A 15,565-nucleotide genomic window follows, 5' to 3' on the forward strand; every position below is an offset into this window, starting at 1 on the left:
CTGTACTTCACACACATAAGTACATGCAAATACTTATCTTTCATGACATGGTAGGTAGAGCCAGGTAATACCCATTCATCTATGGGCCATTCTGACAAGGACGACTTGGACCGCGAATGGGCAGATATTGGGTGAATGCTCTGACCATTGGTAGGGTTGCCACCTTTTCATATGACCTGGAAGGGACATTTTCATGGCACACATCTGAGTTTACAGGCCAACACATACCCAAGGTCATTGCAAAGGATAGTACTTTAGTTTTATGCCTACATATAAGCTTTTATTGTTGTAGCGGTGTAGTTGCTTATTCTGTTTCGTTTACTTGCTAATTTTGTTTCTTGTAACATATAGGTATTTTATATATGGACATACGTATTGTATGGGACTATTACATAACATATGGGACATAATTATGTCCTACTATTGCAGGATATTTCACATTTATTATGGTTTTGGTATGGACACACCTGCCTAGATTGGGAGTGTCCCTCACAATGTAGGACAGGTGGTAACCCAAACAATTGGGCTAGGCTTGGCAATTGGCGGCACACTAACACGATGTGTTTCGCTTCCACTTGGTATAACTAGCAACACTACAATGGAATACGGGTACGGAGTTTTAAATATCATTTGTTCGAGGGACGGGGACTCAAAATTCAGCTACATGCCTTTGTGTTTACTTCTTATTGTGGTGTTCGCAATGATGTCTTGTATGCTTTGCATGCATTTCAGTATCCATAGACACTGACAGGTGTGATTACTATTAAGGCTGTACTAGTCAGCAGTTTAGGTTGCGTGTATGCAGCCGACATGGTCACGCCTCTGTGCAGTGCTTGGACATGCCCCCTGCACTTGTACACATTTCCTATGCACGTGGCCATTACGGCAGCACACCTTCGTTAATATTTGATAAACATCATTTCAGACGTATCAACATGCTGTGACAATATTTTTCGGAAGAAATGTTACAAAATTCAACGGGAACTTCAAAGATACACTAAACATCAAACATATCCTAAATCGTCTAATTCAAACAGTAAAAACCATAGCAACGCTCAACAACAGCATAATTTGGCCGCAACTGATGACGTCAATCCGCCGTTTGAGGGTGAAGACGACAATAACTACACAGAAGGCGAGGAGAGTACGGAAGAAGGCGTAAGGCGTTCGGATCGTCTAAGGAACCATCAAGAAGTGAATAACCAGCAAGAATCTCACAAAACAGGCACCAGACCTAAACAGACTTTTTTGGGACTCACTGCGGGCAAAAAACGGAGAATGTAATTCATACAATTTGTGAAACAGGGGGAGTACGGACACAATTGGTTTCTTTTTTAGAACCTTATGTACTTTCTACATTGGTAGGTCCGGAATATCATCACCCCATTGTGAGTAAGCTTTGTATATACTCAAATGTTTTGTCTCCTTGTAAACAGGACCAATATAATATTCCCACGACTTCTTCCGATGTTCATATTTTTACAAATGATGTGATAAATGATAACAGTAGTATGCATGGCAGTGATAATCACTGTCATTCAAATATTCAACTGTTTCAAGATAAAAATGAGCATGAGCATGATAATATATTATTAGAATTAAGCACATATCAGTATGCTGAAGATGGGATAAATAATGATGTATATAATGCAAATGACAAAATGGAGAAGTTTATGAACTAAAATGTTCAAGTGACCATAGTTATTCAGTTAATTTTTATATAGATTACAATCCAGATAATTATATAACTGAGAGTGACAATACTATGCAATCACAAAGTGTTAATACAGAAGTATGTTCGAACATAGATTTAGTAGTAGAACACAATGAGCATTTTTTAAGCAATCCACATGTCATATTGAATACAAAGCAAGATTATAAAATATACAATTATTCATCCAAGGATATAACAGCAGAACATGCTGATTTGTTTTCAAAAGGACTTAGTTATGTCCCATGTATAAAAGGCAATATGGTAGAGTCTATATTAGATTTAAAGTTATTTTCAAGAAAATTGAATCTTAAAGTATATTTCAACAACAATATTGAAAGTCAAACTGGGGCAAATAGGAGGTTCACGAAACCAAGTCTATTCAACCCACCCATGAATGAAGAAATTATGTACTTTGAAAGAAGAAGTGAATATGATATAAGAACATTTTATAAGAAATACAAATATAATAAACATGTTAACATTACAATAACTGAACAACAATTACTTAAAGATATAAAAAATGATCCAAAATTAAGAATTATGAGGCCTGATAAAGGTAATGGTATAGTTATATTGGATTACAATGATTATAGTTCATATATGACTAACATGTTAATGAGCAATACATATGCAGAAATAAGTAGAAATCAAGTACATATAGCTTATAAAAGAATTGAAATAATGTTAGAAGACATGCTATACCAAGGGGTATCACTGAAAAAGAATATGATTTTTTACGAAATGAACATCCAGTTATCAGTGGTATCTTCGGAATACCAAAAATACACAAAGGCCTTGACAAATTGGAATTTAGGCCCATAGTAGATGGACATAGAAGTGTTACATGCAATATAAGTACATATTTGGATCATTTCTTTAAGGAAAGTATGAAATGTTTCAGTTACATAACTAAAGATTCATGGGATTTTTTGAGTAGACTAAATAAAATAAATATGAAGAGAGAATACGTTTTCATTACAATAGATGTTGTGAATCTATTTACTACAATTCCTCATGATGTAGGCCTTTTATGGCTGGAAGAACAACTATTTGTGACGCAACTTTATGAACAAGATCAGATTAATATATTAATAAATCTAATGGAAATAGTACTTAACAACAATTATATATTTTTTGAAGGTAGTTATTACCAACAAATAAGTGGGGTTGCCATGGGGGCACCTTGTGCCCCCATGTATGCAAACTTAATCATGAGCTATTGGGAAAATAATTATTTATTTACAACAGAGTTTCGTGACCATCTAATTATGTATACCAGATATTTAGATGACATTTTTATCATATGGGATCAAGATAATAATAAACAACAAAATGTATTGGAAAAATTCTTAGAATACATTAATCATACAGTAAAGTTTTTGAAATTTACTTATAATGTCCAAGAAACCAAAATCAACTACTTGGATGTAGATATAACACATGACAAAGAAACAAATATTTTGAAAACACAAATACATAGAAAACCTACTTTTTCAAATGCGTACTTGCACTATGACAGCTGGCACCCTGGCCATCAGAAAAAAGCCATAGTTAAGGGGCAGATGGTCAGGGCGGCCAGGATGGTCAGTGAAGAAGTTGACTTTGAAGAAGAAATGAAATATATTATGCAATTATTCATGAATAGGGGATATCCAGAACAATTTTGTGTTAAAATATTTAATGAAGTAACAAATAAAAGAAAAAATGGAATATATACAGCAATTTTAAAAACAGGTTCGTTGAACAAAATATCAATTAATAATGAAGATGCAATGAATAAAGATGGTTATAATAATACCCCATTATATATTATTAAATTTGACGATTGTTCCAAAGATATAGAACATATCATTAAGAGAAATTGGGACTTTTTTGTCAATGATAAAATAGGGAGACAAATCTTCAACGGAATAATACAATTTGTATATAAGAAAAGTCCTTCTTTTAAAAATATATTAGAAAACAAAAGAAATATTGAAAAATACACAAGTGCAAAAGAAGGAAACTTTAGATGTGGGACATGTAGCACATGTAGTTACATTCAAGAAACAGGTACCAACATTAGGATTAATGACTGTAATATTAGGATAAATGGACATTATAATTGTCATACAATAAATCTAGTATATATAGCCTTGTGTCAACAATGTAAAGCCTTTTACGTGGGAAAAACTAAGAGAAAATTTAGAGAACGAATCAAAGAACATTTATTAGACATACAACATCATAAAAATAGTAACGCTTTAGCAAGACACATTATAGAATATAATGATCACAAATTTAAATTTATTGTTATAAATCAAATAAAACAGGATTTACAAGGAAGGACAACTATGTATCATTTAGATATGGAGGAACTTAAATGGCAAATACAACTCAATTCATGTATACCTCCGGGTATAAATGAATATATGACTATTATGCCATTATTAAAACTGAATAGAATATACAATAAATGATACATGGCATCATATAAAACATTAATTTATATTATTTACATTCAATTTATTTATTATTAATACATAACAAAATTAAATCACAGCTTAGAACAATTCATAGTATTGTATATTAACACAATTAATTTAAGAACTATTAGATTGTATACTATATGTAAATAATATATATATAACATTTGCATTTAAATAACAATTGTACATATTACATAACCCAATATAACATGATTCAGGATATTGGTTGTGATTATGCATATTAGTAGTACATTTTTTATTAAAATTCATTATATATAAATGTGTATAAAAATATGCATAAAATATATCTAATAATTTATAGGATTCAGTTGAATATACTTACTATTGTACATGTAATAATCATTGTTAATATATATTAGATACATCAATTATTTATAATGGTATTATATATACATTTACAAAAATAAGTAGTTTTTTAAAAAACTTATCAATGGATTATTAGAACACTTTATAAGAAGTTTTTAAGTGTAATAAATGCATAATTATTTAAGTATATGTTTATATAAGTAGGAATGTATGATTTCATTGTGCATTTAAAAATGATGAATTTTTAACAAAATGCCATTTCCTTTTTAAGAAATTTATGGCGGGAAATTAGGCTATTAATTGAGTGATTATTGAATAATCAATACTGTATAAAATGAGTGAGTTACAATGATATTATGTATTCTGAAGAAGTTCGGAAGGACGAAACCTAGGTCAATAAAGCAGTTTTCGTTACATTGTTCGTGTGGTGGCTTTTTGGAATTGGTTGGTACCTAAAGTTTTGTTTTGGAGCCAGTTTTCATCTCCTTATTGGCATTGGGCTAATCTCACCTTGCTTTCAACAACAAGTTGCAGTTCAGTTTTGGTTATTGGTTTTTATGGCGAGCGAGAGTGGTCCGGTAGATGTCGGGAGTATGTTACAGCACATCCAAGCAACTTTACAAGAACATTCGGGACTCATCCAGCAATTGCTTACCAGAGATACGGTGAATTCTACGCAAGTAGGGAACAGTTTGGGGTTCCCATTGACACAACCAACGCCACCCAATTCCAATATTCAAGGTAATTTTGAATTTGGCAATAAAGAACAAACTGTAAAAGAATCAAGTAGCTGGAAACATAATAAGTATAACTTTTCAAATGGTTCTACTAAACAAATTCCAACAGTAGAAACCATGCATAATACACAACCAATGCAGGATATGCTTAAAATATTTGAGAAAAAACTGTTTAAACTAAAACGGACACAATTAGAAAATAGTTATCTGTTGCGGAATATTGAATTGGGAATTATTCCCAAAGGTTTACGGCTTTGGAGGTATCCAAACGGCTGTGAACATCATGAGAATATGCTCCATGATTTACACGCATTTTTTGATAACTGTGGCATTCGATTGATGGAAATCATAATTAAATACAATGATATCAAAATATCAGCATTATTTACTGAATTAGAAGAATTAAACTGTAACATATCCAAAGACCTTCTGTTTGAGCATGTTTACGATCAATATACCCACATCATTTCAGACGTATCAACATGCTGTGACAATATTTTTCAGAAGAAATGTTACAAAATTCAACGGGACCTTCAAAGATACACTAAACATCAAACATATCCTAAATCGTCTAATTCAAACAGTAAAAACCATAGCAACGCTCAACAACAGCATAATTTGGCCGCAACTGATGACGTCAATCCGCCGTTTGAGGGTGAAGACGACAATAACTACACAGAAGGCGAGGAGAGTACGGAAGAAGGCGTAAGGCGTTCGGATCGTCTAAGGAACCATCAAGAAGTGAATAACCAGCAAGAATCTCACAAAACAGGCACCAGACCTAAACAGACTTTTTTGGGACTCACTGCGGGCAAAAAACGGAGAATGTAATTCATACAATTTGTGAAACAGGGGGAGTACGGACACAATTGGTTTCTTTTTTAGAACCTTATGTACTTTCTACATTGGTAGGTCCGGAATATCATCACCCCATTGTGAGTAAGCTTTGTATATACTCAAATGTTTTGTCTCCTTGTAAACAGGACCAATATAATATTCCCACGACTTCTTCCGATGTTCATATTTTTACAAATGATGTGATAAATGATAACAGTAGTATGCATGGCAGTGATAATCACTGTCATTCAAATATTCAACTGTTTCAAGATAAAAATGAGCATGAGCATGATAATATATTATTAGAATTAAGCACATATCAGTATGCTGAAGATGGGATAAATAATGATGTATATAATGCAAATGACAAAAATGGAGAAGTTTATGAACTAAAATGTTCAAGTGACCATAGTTATTCAGTTAATTTTTATATAGATTACAATCCAGATAATTATATAACTGAGAGTGACAATACTATGCAATCACAAAGTGTTAATACAGAAGTATGTTCGAACATAGATTTAGTAGTAGAACACAATGAGCATTTTTTAAGCAATCCACATGTCATATTGAATACAAAGCAAGATTATAAAATATACAATTATTCATCCAAGGATATAACAGCAGAACATGCTGATTTGTTTTCAAAAGGACTTAGTTATGTCCCATGTATAAAAGGCAATATGGTAGAGTCTATATTAGATTTAAAGTTATTTTCAAGAAAATTGAATCTTAAAGTATATTTCAACAACAATATTGAAAGTCAAACTGGGGCAAATAGGAGGTTCACGAAACCAAGTCTATTCAACCCACCCATGAATGAAGAAATTATGTACTTTGAAAGAAGAAGTGAATATGATATAAGAACATTTTATAAGAAATACAAATATAATAAACATGTTAACATTACAATAACTGAACAACAATTACTTAAAGATATAAAAAATGATCCAAAATTAAGAATTATGAGGCCTGATAAAGGTAATGGTATAGTTATATTGGATTACAATGATTATAGTTCATATATGACTAACATGTTAATGAGCAATACATATGCAGAAATAAGTAGAAATCAAGTACATATAGCTTATAAAAGAATTGAAATAATGTTAGAAGACATGCTATACCAAGGGGGTATCACTGAAAAAGAATATGATTTTTTACGAAATGAACATCCAGTTATCAGTGGTATCTTCGGAATACCAAAAATACACAAAGGCCTTGACAAATTGGAATTTAGGCCCATAGTAGATGGACATAGAAGTGTTACATGCAATATAAGTACATATTTGGATCATTTCTTTAAGGAAAGTATGAAATGTTTCAGTTACATAACTAAAGATTCATGGGATTTTTTGAGTAGACTAAATAAAATAAATATGAAGAGAGAATACGTTTTCATTACAATAGATGTTGTGAATCTATTTACTACAATTCCTCATGATGTAGGCCTTTTATGGCTGGAAGAACAACTATTTGTGACGCAACTTTATGAACAAGATCAGATTAATATATTAATAAATCTAATGGAAATAGTACTTAACAACAATTATATATTTTTTGAAGGTAGTTATTACCAACAAATAAGTGGGGTTGCCATGGGGGCACCTTGTGCCCCCATGTATGCAAATTTAATCATGAGCTATTGGGAAAATAATTATTTATTTACAACAGAGTTTCGTGACCATCTAATTATGTATACCAGATATTTAGATGACATTTTTATCATATGGGATCAAGATAATAATAAACAACAAAATGTATTGGAAAAATTCTTAGAATACATTAATCATACAGTAAAGTTTTTGAAATTTACTTATAATGTCCAAGAAACCAAAATCAACTACTTGGATGTAGATATAACACATGACAAAGAAACAAATATTTTGAAAACACAAATACATAGAAAACCTACTTTTTCAAATGCGTACTTGCACTATGACAGCTGGCACCCTGGCCATCAGAAAAGCCATAGTTAAGGGGCAGATGGTCAGGGCGGCCAGGATGGTCAGTGAAGAAGTTGACTTTGAAGAAGAAATGAAATATATTATGCAATTATTCATGAATAGGGGATATCCAGAACAATTTTGTGTTAAAATATTTAATGAAGTAACAAATAAAAGAAAAAATGGAATATATACAGCAATTTTAAAAACAGGTTCGTTGAACAAAATATCAATTAATAATGAAGATGCAATGAATAAAGATGGTTATAATAATACCCCATTATATATTATTAAATTTGACGATTGTTCCAAAGATATAGAACATATCATTAAGAGAAATTGGGACTTTTTTGTCAATGATAAAATAGGGAGACAAATCTTCAACGGAATAATACAATTTGTATATAAGAAAAGTCCTTCTTTTAAAAATATATTAGAAAACAAAAGAAATATTGAAAAATACACAAGTGCAAAAGAAGGAAACTTTAGATGTGGGACATGTAGCACATGTAGTTACATTCAAGAAACAGGTACCAACATTAGGATTAATGACTGTAATATTAGGATAAATGGACATTATAATTGTCATACAATAAATCTAGTATATATAGCCTTGTGTCAACAATGTAAAGCCTTTTACGTGGGAAAAACTAAGAGAAAATTTAGAGAACGAATCAAAGAACATTTATTAGACATACAACATCATAAAAATAGTAACGCTTTAGCAAGACACATTATAGAATATAATGATCACAAATTTAAATTTATTGTTATAAATCAAATAAAACAGGATTTACAAGGAAGGACAACTATGTATCATTTAGATATGGAGGAACTTAAATGGCAAATACAACTCAATTCATGTATACCTCCGGGTATAAATGAATATATGACTATTATGCCATTATTAAAACTGAATAGAATATACAATAAATGATACATGGCATCATATAAAACATTAATTTATATTATTTACATTCAATTTATTTATTATTAATACATAACAAAATTAAATCACAGCTTAGAACAATTCATAGTATTGTATATTAACACAATTAATTTAAGAACTATTAGATTGTATACTATATGTAAATAATATATATATAACATTTGCATTTAAATAACAATTGTACATATTACATAACCCAATATAACATGATTCAGGATATTGGTTGTGATTATGCATATTAGTAGTACATTTTTTATTAAAATTCATTATATATAAATGTGTATAAAAAATATGCATAAAATATATCTAATAATTTATAGGATTCAGTTGAATATACTTACTATTGTACATGTAATAATCATTGTTAATATATATTAGATACATCAATTATTTATAATGGTATTATATATACATTTACAAAAATAAGTAGTTTTTTAAAAAACTTATCAATGGATTATTAGAACACTTTATAAGAAGTTTTTAAGTGTAATAAATGCATAATTATTTAAGTATATGTTTATATAAGTAGGAATGTATGATTTCATTGTGCATTTAAAAATGATGAATTTTTAACAAAATGCCATTTCCTTTTTAAGAAATTTATGGCGGGAAATTAGGCTATTAATTGAGTGATTATTGAATAATCAATACTGTATAAAATGAGTGAGTTACAATGATATTATGTATTCTGAAGAAGTTCGGAAGGACGAAACCTAGGTCAATAAAGCAGTTTTCGTTACATTGTTCGTGTGGTGGCTTTTTGGAATTGGTTGGTACCTAAAGTTTTGTTTTGGAGCCAGTTTTCATCTCCTTATTGGCATTGGGCTAATCTCACCTTGCTTTCAACAACACCTTCATTAATATGCATGTGGTGCTGCTGCACCATCTCTACGCCACACGGTCAGCACAAGACTAATGATGTCCTTGCGCCGAGCTTCATGAATCCCAGGGCATGTCTTTAATTAGTAATTATATAGGTAAATGGAATAATATATTCATTCTCTTTGAAGATAGACTACAGTTATTAAAAATTACTCTTTTACCAAAGATATTGTACATTATTTTAGCCCTCAATATTCCTCCCAGAAAAAAATCATTAGAGATATAAATAACTTATTAATAATTTTGTATGTTATCCTAATAAGAATAGAATAGCTAATCTGCATCATATTAAATCATGGGATCAGGGTGGCATAAAGTTCACAGATATTGATACTTACATTAAAGCATCACAACTTAAGGATGTCTTAAATTGGATAGATCCAGATTATAATTACAACCTAAAATGTCTTCATCTTTCGACTTTATAAAATGAAAACACTCTTTTAACAAAAATTTCAATAAGTAATCGTATTAATAATTTCTGGCATCTTCTTTGCTATAGTTTATAATGTAATGTAACCAAACCCACTAAATTAAATTCTTTCAATTACATCTTCAGCAACTTCAGGAAACTTGTTAATTCTAATATGAACATAAACATTTGGCTCAATTTGTTAATACCCTTTAAAATAACAAAGAATTATCCTGATATATTACATGTTAACAAATTTAATGCACGGGAAGCTTGGAATTTGACTTGCTGGCAACACTGCATAATAGACCTACCCACATTAAATATTCAGGAACTTATTAAATATATGGTGTACTATGACAAGATAGGCTATTACTCCAAGGCATATTAACCTACTCACAAGATATTTGCAGAATTATTAAAAAACTCATGTTTTTTGGATCAACCTTCTTTAGTATATTATATATCTGAAATATTACATAACAATTTTAAAGTAGATAATGTCATATCTGAATTATATGGTATTCTAATAAAATATAAGACCAGCTTAACTTCTAAACAATGGAATTTTATAACCAAAGGTTTTTCTCCTAATATTACCCAGGTAGAGAAAACTAAAGTTTTATTCAGTATTGGAGGATTTTTACATGGAAATTTCTCCGAGTCTTTTTAACTCCAGATAGAAGAACCAAATTTAGTAAATCTGACACTGTAATCTGTTGAAGATGTTTAGTACCTTGTAAAGTGGATTGATTTCACATTTTTTATGACTGACCCAACCTAAGACAATATTGGGAAAATATTGATGAGTCTTTTAAAGGTTGATTTACTGATTCATTCTCATTAATCAAAACAATAATCTTTTTTAAATGTAAATGAAGGTGATGCTATGAATAAAACTAATTCATATCTTTTATGGACAGTTCTAGCTGTAGCTAGAAAATGCATCACGAGAAGGCGGACTTCTGTTGCCTCTTTAAATTTTGAAGGTTTTCTGACCTTGTTCAAAGTAATGATATATAAAGAAACCAGAACTAAAGAACATAGAATACATCCTAAGAGTTTTGTGAGCAATCCTTTGATAAAGGTTTTGTCTCTCATCAAGACATATCAGGTGGACTCTAACTCTTTCTAAAATCATTTATATCTTTATAAAAGTATGTTTTTACTCATTTGGAAGTATTTCTATATTTATTTTAGGCCTCTGTACACAATGTAAATAGTTTTTATGTTTCTTATTCAAAATATATGCTTGAAATATTATTCTACTCTTACAATTTAAAAAAAAATCAAATACAAATATCTGAATTAAAAAAAAGAAAAAAAGTAAACCAATGAAAAAGACATTCAATTAAAAAAAATTTCCAATTAGTTTCATTATTTAGACCAAATGGCCTTACAGTACAAGATATATTGTAAAGTGATTGCCTTTACATTATTACAAAATCTCACCTTCAATTAAGGGGCATTAAAGAGAAAGGGTAAAATAATTTCTACTCATGGGAGATAATTTCAGATCCCTAAGATTACTGCATCTCTCAAGAAAAATAAATAAATCATTTGGTTTGCCACCTATGTCTAATGGACACAGGCAGCCTGTATATGTCTCACCTCCCAGGCCCCTGCTTGTAAATGTTCCATCTCCTAAGCCCCTGCTTACACTTATTGTGGGTACCAGAACTTGTCAGAGATTTGGGATGCATGGCTAGGCTTAAAAAGGCTCTTGTGGTCATTAACCTAGTACATACCTTTGAGCCTAAGAATATCAATCAATTTTGATCAACCTACAAGTCTTTCTCCTAGCCAAACTGGAGTAGTCTTATAATAAAATTGCAAAGTTTGCAAGTAACCACATCAACCATACACATCACTGATTTACATTTCAAGAGTTATCTAATCTATTAGCTTATAATCACATTCAGTAACATCCTGTGTATCCCAGACTGATGCCTTGTCACCAGACAGTTACTAAACTGGTTCATACCCCATCAGGAACAGTGTTCAGTGAATGATCACTTCATGCTTTTGCCCCATCAGGAACAGTGTTCAGTGAATGATCACTTAATGCTTATGCAAAAATCTAAAAGTCATAAAGGTAACTGCCTATATTCTGCATACATTGCTATACTGTGAAATTATAAATATCTCCTCTCATCTACAGTTTAAAATCTCATTGAAAATGTAAATAAAACAATGCTGAATGTTCTAAAGAGGTGTGTAATCAGCACAATGAAAATACTATATCATATCTTGCTAAATTATATATACTTCAGTGTCATATAATATATTTTTATTGTTAGCTCATGCTAACTGCCCTTGCAAATATATGTACTATGGAGCTTTTCTCCCTGGGCCTCCAAAGAAAAGAGGTTATGCCCAGTTGGATTTTCATAGTAATTAAAGCAAAATAAATAACTAATAAATAAATACAAATAGGGCAGTTTAGATTAACCAATTAAGTAGCATCTTATTGGTAGGTGGACATAAACCAGAATGCCCTAGATTTGTTCATTCTAACGTGCCTTGGTATGTTGCTTGGAATTTTCTATTTCTTAATTTCAGAGTCAACATTACTAAAATTACAATATCTAGGAAGATTTTTTAAGCTTGTAAAATATACATTTGTACTTTCATTCGAAAAATGTTCTGTTTTTCTAAATTTCCTATGCCACAGCGTATGTTTTTATTTCATTTCAAAACATTTTCTTACCTTTTCTAATACAGCTCAGTAGGTGCCTGTTACGGCTCACATGCTTTCTTACATGTTTTAAACATTTCAACTGCCATACATAGCAGCAATGCCCTGAGTTCTCCTTCTGTTATCATATTTAATCCAGATGTGAAGGCTTGTGAATCCAAGAAAAGGTTGTCACGTTCTACCTCAAAACTTGATAGTGTTAGTATTTACAATGTCATTTGCATTATCTTCCCTTTCTATTATCTTTGCAAGATTCAGATTAATGGATTTTCTATTATATTAAATATATATATATATATATATATATATATATATATATATATATATATATATATATATATATATATCAATGTTTATAAATATGGCACACTTTCAAATTTTCGTCACTAATTTTCCCTATTTACTTATGAGTTTTGCTTCCTTGTCTATATATTAATTTTCAGCATTTTACTGTCACTTATAAATTTACATTCATGCTTTCATCTTATCACCTTTTTTATCCTGTATTTTGATCCTGTATTTTAATCCATTTATCTGGCTCATCCTATAAGTTCATAGGTTGTTACTAGGCTAACAACCTCTAGGGCCGTTACAAGCGTTAGCTGCACACCCCAAACCCATTTGTATCTTGCGTATTATGGGCGTCTGTATGGTCATCTATCATCTATCATTGGGCATGTATGAATTCATTATATATTTTTTATTCTATACAGTGTTGCTTCTTTAAATTGTTGCAGTTATGTGGTAGATTCTATACACTTCCATGGCTATCTCGGTGTTCCTGCATTACATCACTTTCTATCAAGTGTCTGAATCACATTTGAAAACTTGGATATTTCATTCTGTATAGAATCAAACTTCTATGATGGTCTGATGTTTCCATTTGTCAAAGTCATTGATGTAATATATTTTGGTACTTTCCTGCTTGAACGGAGCATACTGCTGCAAACAGCTTTTGTATCAACACTTAAAAAGGAAAACTAACAATAATAGCACCTTTCATTTATTTCTAGTTTGTGCTGGCATGTATATATTTACAAGAATTAATAATTTTGCTGAAGACATACATTTCAACTGAATGTATAACAAAAAAAAACAATTGCAAGTGCCTAATTAAGATAAAAGCACTATAGTTCTGTCAGCAAATTATTACACAGGAAGATCAATTTCTTAAAAAATGTACTTTACTTTTAGCACAAAATAGCAAACATTTTTAAGAATTAGTAAAAACAACAACAACAAGTAAAAGATACATGTTGTATATTGTTCCTTTTAAGAATTTAATATAACCACTTGCCTAATAAGAGAATCGTGCTGTTTAGATTGCCACTTAAGGTATAATCAGATAACTAATCTATATGATTTTAAAGAACTTCCTTTTCTAATCCCTACTTCAGTTCTTGGAATTCGACAGAGAGCCAAGCTACTATAGTGTCAAGATCAAAAATACTATATTCATAAACTCATTTGCAGGTTAAGTACACCACTATGGGAAATAGTGAGGTAAGGCTTACCTTCTTGCTTACAGATTTGCAGATCATTTGTTTTGTGGTTCCAGTTACAAGATAAGCACTTTCCAAGAGAAGTAGCAGGTTGTTTTACATTTTAACTAATCTCATATTGCTTGCAAAATAGATACCACCTAATGGAGGAATAATGTGAACTTTCTCACAGAAGATCACGATTTACTTAATTTCCACAACTCTGGACTACTTTATTTTGGTCAGAATAACTGTCAGTTCACGATCGATATTTTGTTATGTATTTCCACTCTTTTCTAGAAGAATAGTTATTTTGTCCAATCTGCCTTTTTATTTTATTGTCATCATCTTCCTTAGAGGGAGGGCAATCTTACCTAAGTTGTTTTGTTCTTAATGGAAATTAACATGGTCTAGTTACATCTTCTTTCTCCATCATTCATTTATGGTCTTAAAGTTCAATCACATACTATATTAAATGCCTTAAGCTCCAGACCCATTTATATCTGGCCCCCTCACATTGCTGTATGTGTCTTTTCAGAGTATAGCCAATATTAATTTACATAACTGTAACTAGCTCACTGTGTGCTCTGTTTTCTGTCTCTCCTCTGACTTGGTTCATCATAATAAATTCAATTTCTTTTAAGTTTCTGTTTCTTTCTTATTTCCATAGCTCATAATGGTTTACCTACATGCAATCAAATCACTGTTTTTTGAATTACAGTTTACTAAGTATAAAATACTGAAAAATCAGCATTTGAAAAACTTATAAAACACAACAAATAACCTCATTTTGTTTGCTAGAGCAGCAAGTTCTGCTGCCCCACAAATTATATATACTAACTCCACAGTTAAATCACAGAGGAGAAAAGGGGGAAAAAACAGCTGACACACAATACAACATATTCTGGTGAAACTAACTGTAAAATTCATTTTTGGATTAAAGCCTCTCAACCACCAATGCTTCTATGACATGTAGATATACCACTCATAATATTATATTTCACTCTTCCAGACTGGTCTGTTTTTATAGTGCCTACCCTGAAAAATCATTCATATCGCTACCTCCTAATAAGTGATTCTTCCATTGTTTGAGGGGACAGTAATTTATGTGCAC

The sequence above is a fragment of the Protopterus annectens genome, chromosome 11.part0 (genome assembly GCF_019279795.1).
Source record: "Protopterus annectens isolate FY-2018-M chromosome 11.part0, PAN1.0, whole genome shotgun sequence".
NCBI classification, from domain to species: domain Eukaryota; kingdom Metazoa; phylum Chordata; order Ceratodontiformes; family Protopteridae; genus Protopterus; species Protopterus annectens.